The sequence below is a fragment of the Mytilus edulis genome, chromosome 12, assembly GCF_963676685.1.
Source record: "Mytilus edulis chromosome 12, xbMytEdul2.2, whole genome shotgun sequence".
Lineage (NCBI taxonomy): Eukaryota > Metazoa > Mollusca > Bivalvia > Mytilida > Mytilidae > Mytilus > Mytilus edulis.
In genome coordinates this window covers 79835117-79849483 of record NC_092355.1, presented here as the reverse complement: position 1 = coordinate 79849483, position 14367 = coordinate 79835117, and positions in this window count along the sequence as shown.

Genomic DNA, 14367 nt, shown 5'->3' with positions numbered 1-14367 from the left:
TAGGTCTATAATTTAAAAATGCTTGTCAATGGTTGAATACAATTTTGACCTCTTTCATTGAATGGTTGCTGTCTCATTGACATAAATATCCCAAGTTGACTTCATAGTCAAAAACTCTTATTTTTTTAAGCAATTTACATTGTAATGATTGCAATGTTTTGTTAGACATGTTAGTTTAGTAATCATGTAATTATGTCACATATGTTTTTGATTCCCATATATACATAAATAACAAAAGTAGATGAGTGCAAAATGTTAATCTTGTTAGCTCTTTATTATCTCCCTTTTAAGCATTTTAACATTGTAATGAAATGTCTTGAAAAATTTGTCTATTTATACAATTATACATTTTAACATTGTGACTTTTGTCAATTGAATTTCATTTGATAAAATAAAGGCCAATTAAAATTGCTAGATTTTCATCCCCGCCCGCCCCTCTGAAATCGTCCCGCCCCGATTTTTTTTATTTAACAAAAATACGATTTCCGGATTTTATCATGTCCGTTACCGGGAACCATCGATAATTTCGTTTCATTCAACACTTCCTGTTTCAAATTTCGTTTTTGTATTTCTCCGAGTAATCTAATAATGATATGATTGAGTCGACATATTCTGCTGCTCTATTATGACAACTTCTACCGAGAATAGAGATTGATAACGAGAAGAGCATGAAATATTCGAGTAACGAGTAAAACGCCTTGTCATTTAACGCAAATTGCGGTAGTCACAAGTGAATCGAAAACCGTGTTTTTTTCTTTATTTATACGATGACTTTGTGTCAGGAAATTTGGACTGTAAATGATATCCAAAGCGCAAGAATCGTAGAACAAATTGGTACAAAAACATGACTGGATTAAAGAAATTGACACAAGCACGAATTTGTTTGATTTATGACCGTATATTGAGAAAAAAAAGTTGACAAACACGCATTTTAATTCCCTTATATTTACCCATGGCTGTTGTTTTTGTTGACAAACAGCAAACACCCTCTGTAACTGTCCCAATACCCTCAATTTAGTCATTAAAAAACTACTTTTTGGTTAAGTTCATGTTTTACATCACATAATTACTTTCCACACTGAGTTTACATTTTATTTTGTACTCATAATACTTGTGTTGCATACATTTGTACCAATACATTTTATTGATTTTATGTGGACTACAAACCATTGCTTAGAAAGCAAAATAAATTTGGTGTAGGTCTAGTCCAACTGAAGAGAGCATTTCTCTTCCCTTTGATGTATACTATAAATAGGTTTCTAAAGCGGCAATTACATGTATAACAGTGGTTGCCAATCAGGGATTTTTATTTAAGAGTTTAAAAAATAGTGTCATATTCCTTATACAACATGTATATACATTATACAAGCTTGTTTTCTACTAGCATATACCCCGCGGTATGAAGAACTTGTGACAAGGGTTTCATATGAAATAAAATTTAAAAAATAAAATCCTCCCACCCGCCCCATGTTTTTCAAAAATTTGGATGAAAATCTACTAATTAATTTTAGTTGGCCAAATAACATAACGATTCAATACAATTTGACTATAATATTCACTTACCTTTACGAAACGTGTATTAAATCGATGGACTTGAATCAAATAAAAACGAACAGTAGATCTTTAAACTGAAAATATAAAATAGCTCAAATACAGTTTCAGATGAATATCAGTTGAACCATTTCTGAATATATTATGTATACTTTTTTAGCTTGTAACATTAAGTAACTTGTCATGAATGAAAGAGATATGACCTTCTGTATATAGTACCATACATAGCTCGGTGTAGGGAGATATAACCTTCTGTATATAGTACCATACATAGCTCGGTGTAGGAGATATAACCTTCTGTATATAGTACCATACATAGCTCGGTGTAAGAGATATAACCTTCTGTATATAGTACCATACATACCTCGGTGTAGGAGATATAACCTTCTGTATATAGTACCATACATAGCTCGGTGTAGGAGATATAACCTTCTGTATATAGTACCATACATAGCTCAGTGTAGGAGATATAACTTTCTAGATATAGTACCATACATAGCTTAGTGTAAGAGATATAACCTTCTGTATATAGTACCATACATAGCTCGGTGTAGGAGATATAACCTTCTGTATATTATACCATACATAGCTCGGTGTAAGAGATATAACCTTCTGTATATAGTACCATACATAGCTCGGTGTAGGAGATATAACCTTCTGTATACATAGTACCATACATAGCTCAGTGTAGGAGATATAACTTTCTGTATATAGTACCATACATAGCTTGGTGTAAGAGATATAACCTTCTGTATATAGTACCATACATAGCTCGGTGTAAGAGATATAATCTTCTGTATATAGTACCATACATAGCTCGGTGTAAGAGATATAACCTTCTGTATATAGTACCATACATAGCTCGGTGTAAGAGATATAACCTTCTGTATATAGTACCATACATAGCTCGGTGTAAGAGATATAACCTTCTGTATATAGTACCATACATAGATCGGTGTAGGGGATATAACCTTCTGTATATAGTACCATACATAGCTCGGTGTAGGAGATATAACCTTCTGTATATAGTACCATACATAGCTCGGTGTAGGAGATATAACCTTCTGTATATAGTACCATACATAGCTCGGTGTAAGAAATATATAACCTTCTGTATATAGTACCATACATAGCTCGGTGTAGGAGATATAATCTTCTGTATATAGTACCATACATAGCTCAGTGTACTAGGAGATATAACCTTCTGTATATAGTACCATACATAGCTCGGTGTACTAGGAGATATAACCTTCTGTATATAGTACCATACATAGCTCGATGTAGGAGATATAACCGTCTGTATATAGTACCATACATAGCTCGGTGTAGGAGATATAACCTTCTGTATATAGTACCATACATAGCTCGGTGTACTAGAAGATATAACCTTCTGTATATAGTACCATACATAGCTCGGTGTAAGAGATATAACCTTCTGTATATAATACCATACATAGCTCGGTGTAGGAGATATAACCTTCTGTATATAGTACCATACATAGCTCTGTGTACTAAGAGATATAACCTTCTGTATATAGTACCATACATAGCTCGGTGTACTAGGAGATATAACCTTCTGTATATAGTACCATACATAGCTCGGTGTAAGAGATATAACCTTCTGTATATAGTACCATACATAGCTCAGTGTAGGAGATATAACCTTCGGTATATAGTACCATACATAGCTCGGTGTAGGAGATATCACCTTCTGTATATAGTACCATACATAGCTCGGTGTAGGAGATATAACCTTCTGTATATAGTACCATACATAGCTCGGTGTAGGAGATATAACCTTCTGTATATATAGTACCATACATAGCTCAGTGTAGGAGATATAACTTTCTGTATATAGTACAATACATAGCTTGGTGTAAGAGATATAACCTTCTGTATATAGTACCATACATAGCTCGGTGTAGGAGATATAACCTTCTGTATATATAGTACCATACATAGCTCAGTGTAGGAGATATAACTTTCTAGATATAGTACCATACATAGCTTAGTGTAAGAGATATAACCTTCTGTATATAGTACCATACATAGCTCGGTGTAGGAGATATAACCTTCTGTATATAGTACCATACATAGCTCGGTGTAAGAGATATAACCTTCTGTATATAGTACCATACATAGCTCGGTGTAAGAGATATAACCTTCTGTATATAGTACCATACATAGCTCGGTGTAAGAGATATAACCTTCTGTATATAGTACCATACATAGCTCGGTGTAAGAGATATAACCTTCTGTATATAGTACCATACATAGATCGGTGTAGGAGATATAACCTTCTGTATATAGTACCATACACAGCTCGGTGTAGGAGATATAACCTTCTGTATATAGTACCATACATAGCTCGGTGTAAGAGATATAACCTTCTGTATATAGTACCATACATAGCTCAGTGTAGGAGATATAACCTTCTGTATATAGTACCATACATAGCTCAGTGTACTAGGAGATATAACCTTCTGTATATAGTACCATACATAGCTCGGCGTAGGAGATATAACCGTCTGTATATAGTACCATACATAGCTCGGTGTAGGAGATATTGTAACGGTTTATTTCTTCCTCTGTGATATTTTATCCTGAGGATAATTTGTCCCGGTTATTTTTTTCCAGGCATAGTATTTCACAGGTTGATTTTTTCCAGAGGAGTGAAAATCTATCTGTGTTATGCAGATAGTATGTACCGGTAAATATTTGCCGTTCTATATTTCACAGAACGTGTGAAATAGAGTCCTATTAACTACTATGTAAGTTACTCACAATCAATATATACCTGACTATAATTATAAAATGTTTCACAAAGGTAGACCAAATTTGCATAATTTATCAAAGGGAGGTAATTATGAGCAATTTATATTTTAAAGATATTAATATAATATATTTCTGAATCTATTTTATAGTGAAATTTTTTCCTTGAATCTAATTTTTTATATATTCATTTATATAAAAAGATGACTTACAACTTGTTTTAATAAGACAGATAACATTTCACAGGTAAAAACTAATCCAGCTGTTAAACATGCTTTTGTTCCAATATATTGTTATTTATATTTATACTATGATTTATCTGATTTCCATATAATCAACAACTACATCTCTGTCCCCAGACAAAACTATTTATATAGGTAAAAATATCATCATAATCAAATTCGTTTAATACTGTTAACAGTAGTAATGCAACTATATTTCTACCTTACCTTTAAATTTATATTTGCACTGAGATCTGAAAACAACTCACTTTTACATGTATTTCACTAACCTTATTTAATCATGATATTATTTTCACAATAACGATCTTTGAAATTACTTCTGGTTTTCGTCCCTATGTTTCATGATAATTTTCTTTTTAAAAGGATGACATTGACTTGAAATTTTTTCAAGGATAATTTGTGAAATTATTTCCCATTATAAATTTTATAATACATTTTTTTTTAACAATTTCGCTTTATTTCAAATACAATATTATTATTTCATAGTATTTTTAAAGGATAAGTTTTTTCTAATAACTATTCAATAAGTTAACTACCCAAATAGAATTTCACAGCAAAGAAAAAATTATCCCAGGGAAATATTTTCCTCCGGATAAAAAAAGTAACAACAACTACTGTGACATTTTTCCCTCCGGATCAAATTTCAACCGGATATAATTTTGCTTTACAATATAACCTTCTGTATATAGTACCATGCATAGCTCGGTGTAGGAGATATAACCTTCTGTATATAGTACCATACATAGCTCGGTGTAGGAGATATAACCTTCTGTATATAGTACCATACATAGCTCGGTGTAGGAGATATAACCTTCTGTATATAGTACCATACATAGCTCAGTGTACTAGGAGATATAACCTTCTGTATATAGTACCATACATAGCTCAGTGTAGGAGATATAACCTTCTGTATATAGTACCATACATAGCTCGGTGTAGGGAGATATAACCTTCTGTATATAGTACCATACATAGCTCAGTGTACTAGGAGATATAACCTTCTGTATATAGTACCATACATAGCTCAGTGTAGGAGACATAACCTTCTGTATATAGTACCATACATAGCTCAGTGTAGGAGATATAACCTTCTGTATATAGTACCATACATAGCTCAGTGTAGGAGATATAACCTTCTGTATATAGTACCATACATAGCTCGGTGTAGGAGATATAACCTTCTGTATATAGTACCATACACAGCTCAGTGTAGGAGACATAACCTTCTGTATATAGTACCATACATAGCTCAGTGTAGGAGACATAACCATCTGTATATACTACCATACATAGCTCAGTGTAGGAGATATAACCTTCTGTATATAGTACCATACATAGCTCAGTGTAGGAGATATAACCTTCTGTATATAGTACCATACACAGCTCAGTGTAGGAGACATTACCTTCTGTATATAGTACCATACATAGCTCAGTGTAGGAGATATAACCTTCTGTATATAGTACCATACACAGCTCAGTGTAGGAGATATAACCTTCTGTATATAGTACCATACACAGCTCGGTGTAGGGAGATATAACCTTCTGTATATAGTACCATACAAAGCTCGGTGTAGGAGATATAACCTTCTGTATATAGTACCATACATAGCTCGGTGTAGGAGATATAACCTTCTGTATATAGTACCATACATAGCTCGGTGTAGGGAGATATAACCTTCTGTATATAGTACCATACATAGCTCAGTGTACTAGGAGATATAACCTTCTGTATATAGTACCATACATAGCTCAGTGTAGGAGATATAACCTTCTGTATATAGTACCATACATAGCTCAGTGTACTAGGAGATATAACCTTCTGTATATAGTACCATACATAGCTCAGTGTAGGAGATATAACCTTCTGTATATAGTACCATACATAGCTCAGTGTACTAGGAGATATAACCTTCTGTATATAGTACCATACATAGCTCAGTGTAGGAGATATAACTTTCTGTATATAGTACCATACATAGCTCGGTGTAGGAGATATAACCTTCTGTATATAGTACCATACATAGCTCGGTGTAAGAGATATAACCTTCTGTATATAGTACAAAACTTAGCTCGGTGTAAGAGATATAACCTTCTGTATATTGTACCATGCATAGCTCGGTGTAGGAGATATAACCTTCTGTATATAGTACCATATATAGCTCGGTGTAAGAGATATAACCTTCTGTATATAGTACCATACACAGCTCAGTGTAGGAGACATAACCTTCTGTATATAGTACCATACATAGCTCAGTGTAGGAGATATAACCTTCTGTATATAGTACCATACATAGCTCGGTGTAGGAGATATAACCTTCTGTATATACAGTACCATACATAGCTCGGTGTAGGGAGATATAACCTTCTGTATATAGTACAATGTACCATACATAGCTCAGTGTAGGAGATATAACCTTCTGTATATAGTACCATACATCGCTCGGTGCAGGGAGATATAACCTTCTGTATATAGTACCATACATAGCTCAGTGTAGGAGATATAACCTTCTGTATATAGTACCATACATAGCTCAGTGTACTAGGAGATATAACCTTCTGTATATAGTACCATACATAGCTCAGTGTAGGAGATATAACCTTCTGTATATAGTACCATACATAGCTCGGTGTAGGCGATATAACCTTCTGTATATAGTAACATACATAGCTCGGTGTAAGAGATATAACCTTCTGTATATAGTACCATACATAGCTCGGTGTAAGAGATATAACCTTCTGTATATAGTACCATACATAGCTCGGTGTAGGAGATATAACCTTCTGTATATAGTACCATACATAGCTCGGTGTAGGAGATATAACCTTCTGTATATAGTACCATACACAGCTCAGTGTAGGAGACATAACCTTCTGTATATAGTACCATACATAGCTCAGTGTAGGAGATATAACCTTCTGTATATAGTACCATACATAGCTCGGTGTACTAGGAGATATAACCTTCTGTATATAGTACCATACATAGCTCAGTGTAGGAGATATAACCTTCTGTATATAGTACCATACATAGCTCGGTGTAGGAGATATAACCTTCTGTATATAGTACCATACATAGATCAGTGTACTAGGAGATATAACCTTCTGTATATAGTACCATACATAGCTCGGTGTAGGGAGATATAACCTTCTGCATATAGTACCATACATAGCTCGGTGTAGGAGATATAATCTTCTGTATATAGTACCATACATAGCTCAGTGTACTAGGAGATATAACCTTCTGTATATAGTACCATACATAGCTCGGTGTAGGGAGATATAACCTTCTGTATATAGTACCATACATAGCTCGGTGTAGGAGATATAACCTTCTGTATATAGTACCATACATAGCTCGGTGTAGGAGATATAACCTTCTGTATATAGTACCATACATAGCTCAGTGTAGGAGATATAACCTTCTGTATATAGTACCATATATAGCTCGATGTAGGAGATATAACCTTCTGTATATACTACCATACATAGCTCAGTGTAGGAGATATAACCTTCTGTATATAGTACCATACATAGCTCGGTGTAGGAGATATAACCTTCTGTATATAGTACCATACATAGCTCAGTGTAGGAGATATAACCTTCTGTATATAGTACCATACATAGCTCGGTGTAGGAGATATAACCTTCTGTATATAGTACCATACATAGCTCGGTGTAGGAGATATAACCTTCTGTATATACTACCATACATAGCTCAGTGTAGGAGATATAACCTTCTGTATATAGTACCATACGTAGCTCAGTGTAGGAGATATAACCTTCTGTATATAGTACCATACATAGCTGGGTGTAGAAGATATAACCTTCTGAATACAGTACCATACATAGCTCGGTGTAGGAGATATAACCTTCTGTATATAGTACCATACATAGCTCGATGTAGGAGATATAACCTTCTGTATATAGTACCATACATAGCTCAGTGTAGGAGATATAACCTTCTGTATATAGTACCATACATAGCTCAGTGTAAGGAGATATAACCTTTTGTATATAGTACCATACATAGCTCGGTGTAGGAGATATAACCTTCTTTATATAGTACCATACATAGCTCGGTGTAGGAGATATAACCTTCTGTATATAGTACCATACATAGCTCAGTGTAGGGAGATATAACCTTCTGTATATAGTATCATACATAGCTCGATGTAGGAGATATAACCATCTGTATATAGTACCATACATAGCTCAGTGTAGGAGATATAACCTTCTGTATATAGTACCATACATAGCTCGATGTAGGAGATATAACCTTCTGTATATAGTACCATACATAGCTCAGTGTAGGAGATATAACCTTCTGTATATAGTACCATACATAGCTCAGTGTAGGAGATATAACCTTCTGTATATAGTACCATACATAGCTCGGTGTAGGAGATATAACCTTCTGTATATAGTACCATACGTAGCTCGGTGTAGGAGATAAAACCTTCTGTATATAGTACCATACGTAGCTCGGTGTAGGAGATATAACCTTCTGTATATAGTACCATACATAGCTCGATGTAGATGATATAACCTTCTGTATATAGTACCATACATAGCTCGGTGTAGGAGATATCACCTTCTGTATATAGTACCATACATAGCTCGATGTAGGTGATATAACCTTCTGTATATAGTACCATACATAGCTCAGTGTAGGAGATATAACCTTCTGTATATAGTACCATACATAGCTGGGTGTAGGAGATATAACCTTCTGTATACAGTACCATACATAGCTCGGTGTAAGAGATATAACCTTCTGTATACAGTACCATACATAGCTCGGTGTAGGAGATATAACCTTCTGTATATAGTACCATACATAGCTCGGTGTAGGAGATATAACCTTCTGTATATAGTACCATACATAGCTCAGTGTAGGAGATATAACCGTCTGTATATAGTACCATACATAGCTCGGTGTAGGAGATATAACCTTCTGTATATAGTACCATACATAGCTCAGTGTAGGGAGATATAACCTTCTGTATATAGTACCATACATAGCTCGGTGTAAGAGATGTAACCTTCTGTATATAGTACCATACATAGCTCGGTGTAGGAGATATAACCTTCTGTATATAGCACCATACATAGCTCGGTGTAGGAGATATAACCTTCTGTATATAGTACCATACATAGCTCAGTGTAGGGAGATATAACCTTCTGTATATAGTACCATACATAGCTCAGTGTAGGAGATATAACCTTCTGTATATAGTACCATACATAGCTGGGTGTAGAAGATATAACCTTCTGAATACAGTACCATACATAGCTCGGTGTAGGAGATATAACCTTCTGTATATAGTACCATACATAGCTCGATGTAGGAGATATAACCTTCTGTATATAGTACCATACATAGCTCAGTGTAGGAGATATAACCTTCTGTATATAGTACCATACATAGCTCAGTGTAAGGAGATATAACCTTTTGTATATAGTACTATACATAGCTCGGTGTAGGAGATATAACCTTCTTTATATAGTACCATACATAGCTCGGTGTAGGAGATATAACCTTCTGTATATAGTACCATACATAGCTCAGTGTAGGGAGATATAACCTTCTGTATATAGTATCATACATAGCTCGATGTAGGAGATATAACCATCTGTATATAGTACCATACATAGCTCAGTGTAGGAGATATAACCTTCTGTATATAGTACCATACATAGCTCGATGTAGGAGATATAACCTTCTGTATATAGTACCATACATAGCTCAGTGTAGGAGATATAACCTTCTGTATATAGTACCATACATAGCTCAGTGTAGGAGATATAACCTTCTGTATATAGTACCATACATAGCTCGGTGTAGGAGATATAACCTTCTGTATATAGTACCATACGTAGCTCGGTGTAGGAGATAAAACCTTCTGTATATAGTACCATACGTAGCTCGGTGTAGGAGATATAACCTTCTGTATATAGTACCATACATAGCTCGATGTAGATGATATAACCTTCTGTATATAGTACCATACATAGCTCGGTGTAGGAGATATCACCTTCTGTATATAGTACCATACATAGCTCGATGTAGGTGATATAACCTTCTGTATATAGTACCATACATAGCTCAGTGTAGGAGATATAACCTTCTGTATATTGTACCATACATAGCTGGGTGTAGGAGATATAACCTTCTGTATACAGTACCATACATAGCTCGGTGTAAGAGATATAACCTTCTGTATACAGTACCATACATAGCTCGGTGTAGGAGATATAACCTTCTGTATATAGTACCATACATAGCTCGGTGTAGGAGATATAACCTTCTGTATATAGTACCATACATAGCTCAGTGTAGGAGATATAACCTTCTGTATATAGTACCATACATAGCTCGGTGTAGGAGATATAACCTTCTGTATATAGTACCATACATAGCTCAGTGTAGGGAGATATAACCTTCTGTATATAGTACCATACATAGCTCGGTGTAAGAGATGTAACCTTCTGTATATAGTACCATACATAGCTCGGTGTAAGAGATATAACCTTCTGTATATAGTACCATACATAGCTCGATGTAGGAGATATAACCTTCTGTATATAGTACCATACATAGCTCAGTGTAGGAGATATAACCTTCTGTATATAGTACCATACATAGCTCGGTGTAGGAGATATAACCTTCTGTACATAGTACCATACATAGCTCAGTGTAGGGAGATATAACCTTCTGTATATAGTACCATACATAGCTCGATGTAGGAGATATAACCTTCTGTATATAGTACCATACATAGCTCAGTGTAGGGAGATATAACCATCTGTATATAGTACCATACATAGCTCAGTGTAGGAGATATAACCTTCTGTATATAGTACCATACATAGCTCGATGTAGGAGATATAACCTTCTGTATATAGTACCATACATAGCTCAGTGTAGGAGATATAACCTTCTGTATATAGTACCATACATAGCTCAGTGTAGGAGATATAACCTTCTGTATATAGTACCATACATAGCTCGGTGTAGGAGATATAACCTTCTGTATATAGTACCATACGTAGCTCGGTGTAGGAGATAAAACCTTCTGTATATAGTACCATACGTAGCTCGGTGTAGGAGATATAACCTTCTGTATATAGTACCATACATAGCTCGATGTAGATGATATAACCTTCTGTATATAGTACCATACATAGCTCGGTGTAGGAGATATCACCTTCTGTATATAGTACCATACATAGCTCGATGTAGGTGATATAACCTTCTGTATATAGTACCATACATAGCTCAGTGTAGGAGATATAACCTTCTGTATATTGTACCATACATAGCTGGGTGTAGGAGATATAACCTTCTGTATACAGTACCATACATAGCTCGGTGTAAGAGATATAACCTTCTGTATACAGTACCATACATAGCTCGGTGTAGGAGATATAACCTTCTGTATATAGTACCATACATAGCTCGGTGTAGGAGATATAACCTTCTGTATATAGTACCATACATAGCTCAGTGTAGGAGATATAACCTTCTGTATATAGTACCATACATAGCTCGGTGTAGGAGATATAACCTTCTGTATATAGTACCATACATAGCTCAGTGTAGGGAGATATAACCTTCTGTATATAGTACCATACATAGCTCGGTGTAAGAGATGTAACCTTCTGTATATAGTACCATACATAGCTCGGTGTAGGAGATATAACCTTCTGTATATAGCACCATACATAGCTCGGTGTAGGAGATATAACCTTCTGTATATAGTACCATACATAGCTCAGTGTAGGGAGATATAACCTTCTGTATATAGTACCATACATAGCTGGATGTAGGAGATATAACATTCTGTATATAGTACCATACATAGCTCAGTGTAGGAGATATAACCTTCTGTATATAGTACCATACATAGCTCGATGTAGGAGATATAACCTTCTGTATATAGTACCATACATAGCTCAGTGTAGGAGATATAACTTTCTAGATATAGTACCATACATAGCTTAGTGTAAGAGATATAACCTTCTGTATATAGTACCATACATAGCTCAGTGTAGGAGATATAACCTTCTGTATATAGTACCATACATAGCTCGGTGTAGGGAGATATAACCTTCTGTATATAGTACCATACATAGCTCAGTGTACTAGGAGATATAACCTTCTGTATACAGTACCATACATAGCTCGGTGTAGGAGATATAACCTTCTGTATATAGTACCATACATAGCTCGATGTAGGAGATATAACCTTCTGTATATAGTACCATACATAGCTCGATGCAGGAGATATAACCTTCTGTATATAGTACCATACATAGCTCGGTGTAGGAGATATAACCTTCTGTATATAGTACCATATATAGCTCAGTGTAGGAGATATAACCTTCTGTATATAGTACCATACATAGCTCGATGTAGGAGATATAACCTTCTGTATATAGTACCATACATAGCTCAGTGTAGGAGATATAACCTTCTGTATATAGTACCATACATAGCTCGGTGTAGGAGATATAACCTTCTGTACATAGTACCATACATAGCTCAGTGTAGGGAGATATAACCTTCTGTATATAGTACCATACATAGCTCGATGTAGGAGATATAACCTTCTGTATATAGTACCATACATAGCTCAGTGTAGGGAGATATAACCTTCTGTATATAGTACCATACATAGCTCAGTGTAGGAGATATAACCTTCTGTATATAGTACCATACATAGCTCCATGTAGGAGATATAACCTTCTGTATATAGTGCCATACATAGCTCAGTGTAGGAGATATAACCTTCTGTATATAGTACCATACATAGCTCGATGTAGGAGATATAACCTTCTGTATATAGTACCATACATAGCTAGGTGGAGGAGATATAACCTTCTGTATATAGTACCATACATAGCTCGGTGTAGGAGATATAACCTTCTGTATATAGTACCATACATAGCTCGGTGTAGGAATATATAACCTTCTGTATATAGTACCATACATAGCTCGGTGTAAGAGATATTACCTTCTGTATATATAGTACCATACATAGCTCAGTGTAGGGAGATATAACCTTCTGTATATAGAACCATACATAGCTCGGTGTAGGAGTTTTTAGGACAATTTTATAATAGCATGAAGGCCTGTTATTAGCAAGGCTGTCAAATGGGAGTTATTTTTGTGTCATGTTACTGTACAATGTATTCTTAGCCAGGCTGTCTAATGGGAGTTATTTTTGTGTCATGTTACTGCATTATTAGCCAGTCTGTCTAAATGTCTAATGGGAGTTATTTTTGTGTCATGTCACTGTATTTTGAGCAAGACTGTCTAATGGGACTTATTTGTTGTGTCAAGTCACTTGTCACTGTTATTAACAAGGCTGTCTAATGGGAGTTATTTTGGTGTCACGTCACTGTATCATAAACCAGGCTGTCTAATGGGAGTTATTTAAGTGTCATTTCACGGTATTATTAGCCAGGCTCTCTAATGGGAGTTATTTTTGTGTCATGTCACTGTGTTATTAGTAAGGCTGTCAAATGGGAGTTATTTTTGTGTCACTTCACTGTGTTATTAGCAAGGCTGTCTAATGGCACTTATTTTTGTGTCACTACACTGTGTTTCAGAAAGGCTGTCTAATGGGAGTTATTTATGTGTCACGTCACTGTATTATTAGCAAGGCTGTCTAATGGGAGTTATTTTTGTGTCACTTCACTGTGTCATTAGCAAGGCTGTCTAAATGTCTAATGGGAATTATTTTTGTGCCATGTCACTGTGTTATGAGCAAGGCTGTCTAATGGGACTTATTTTTTG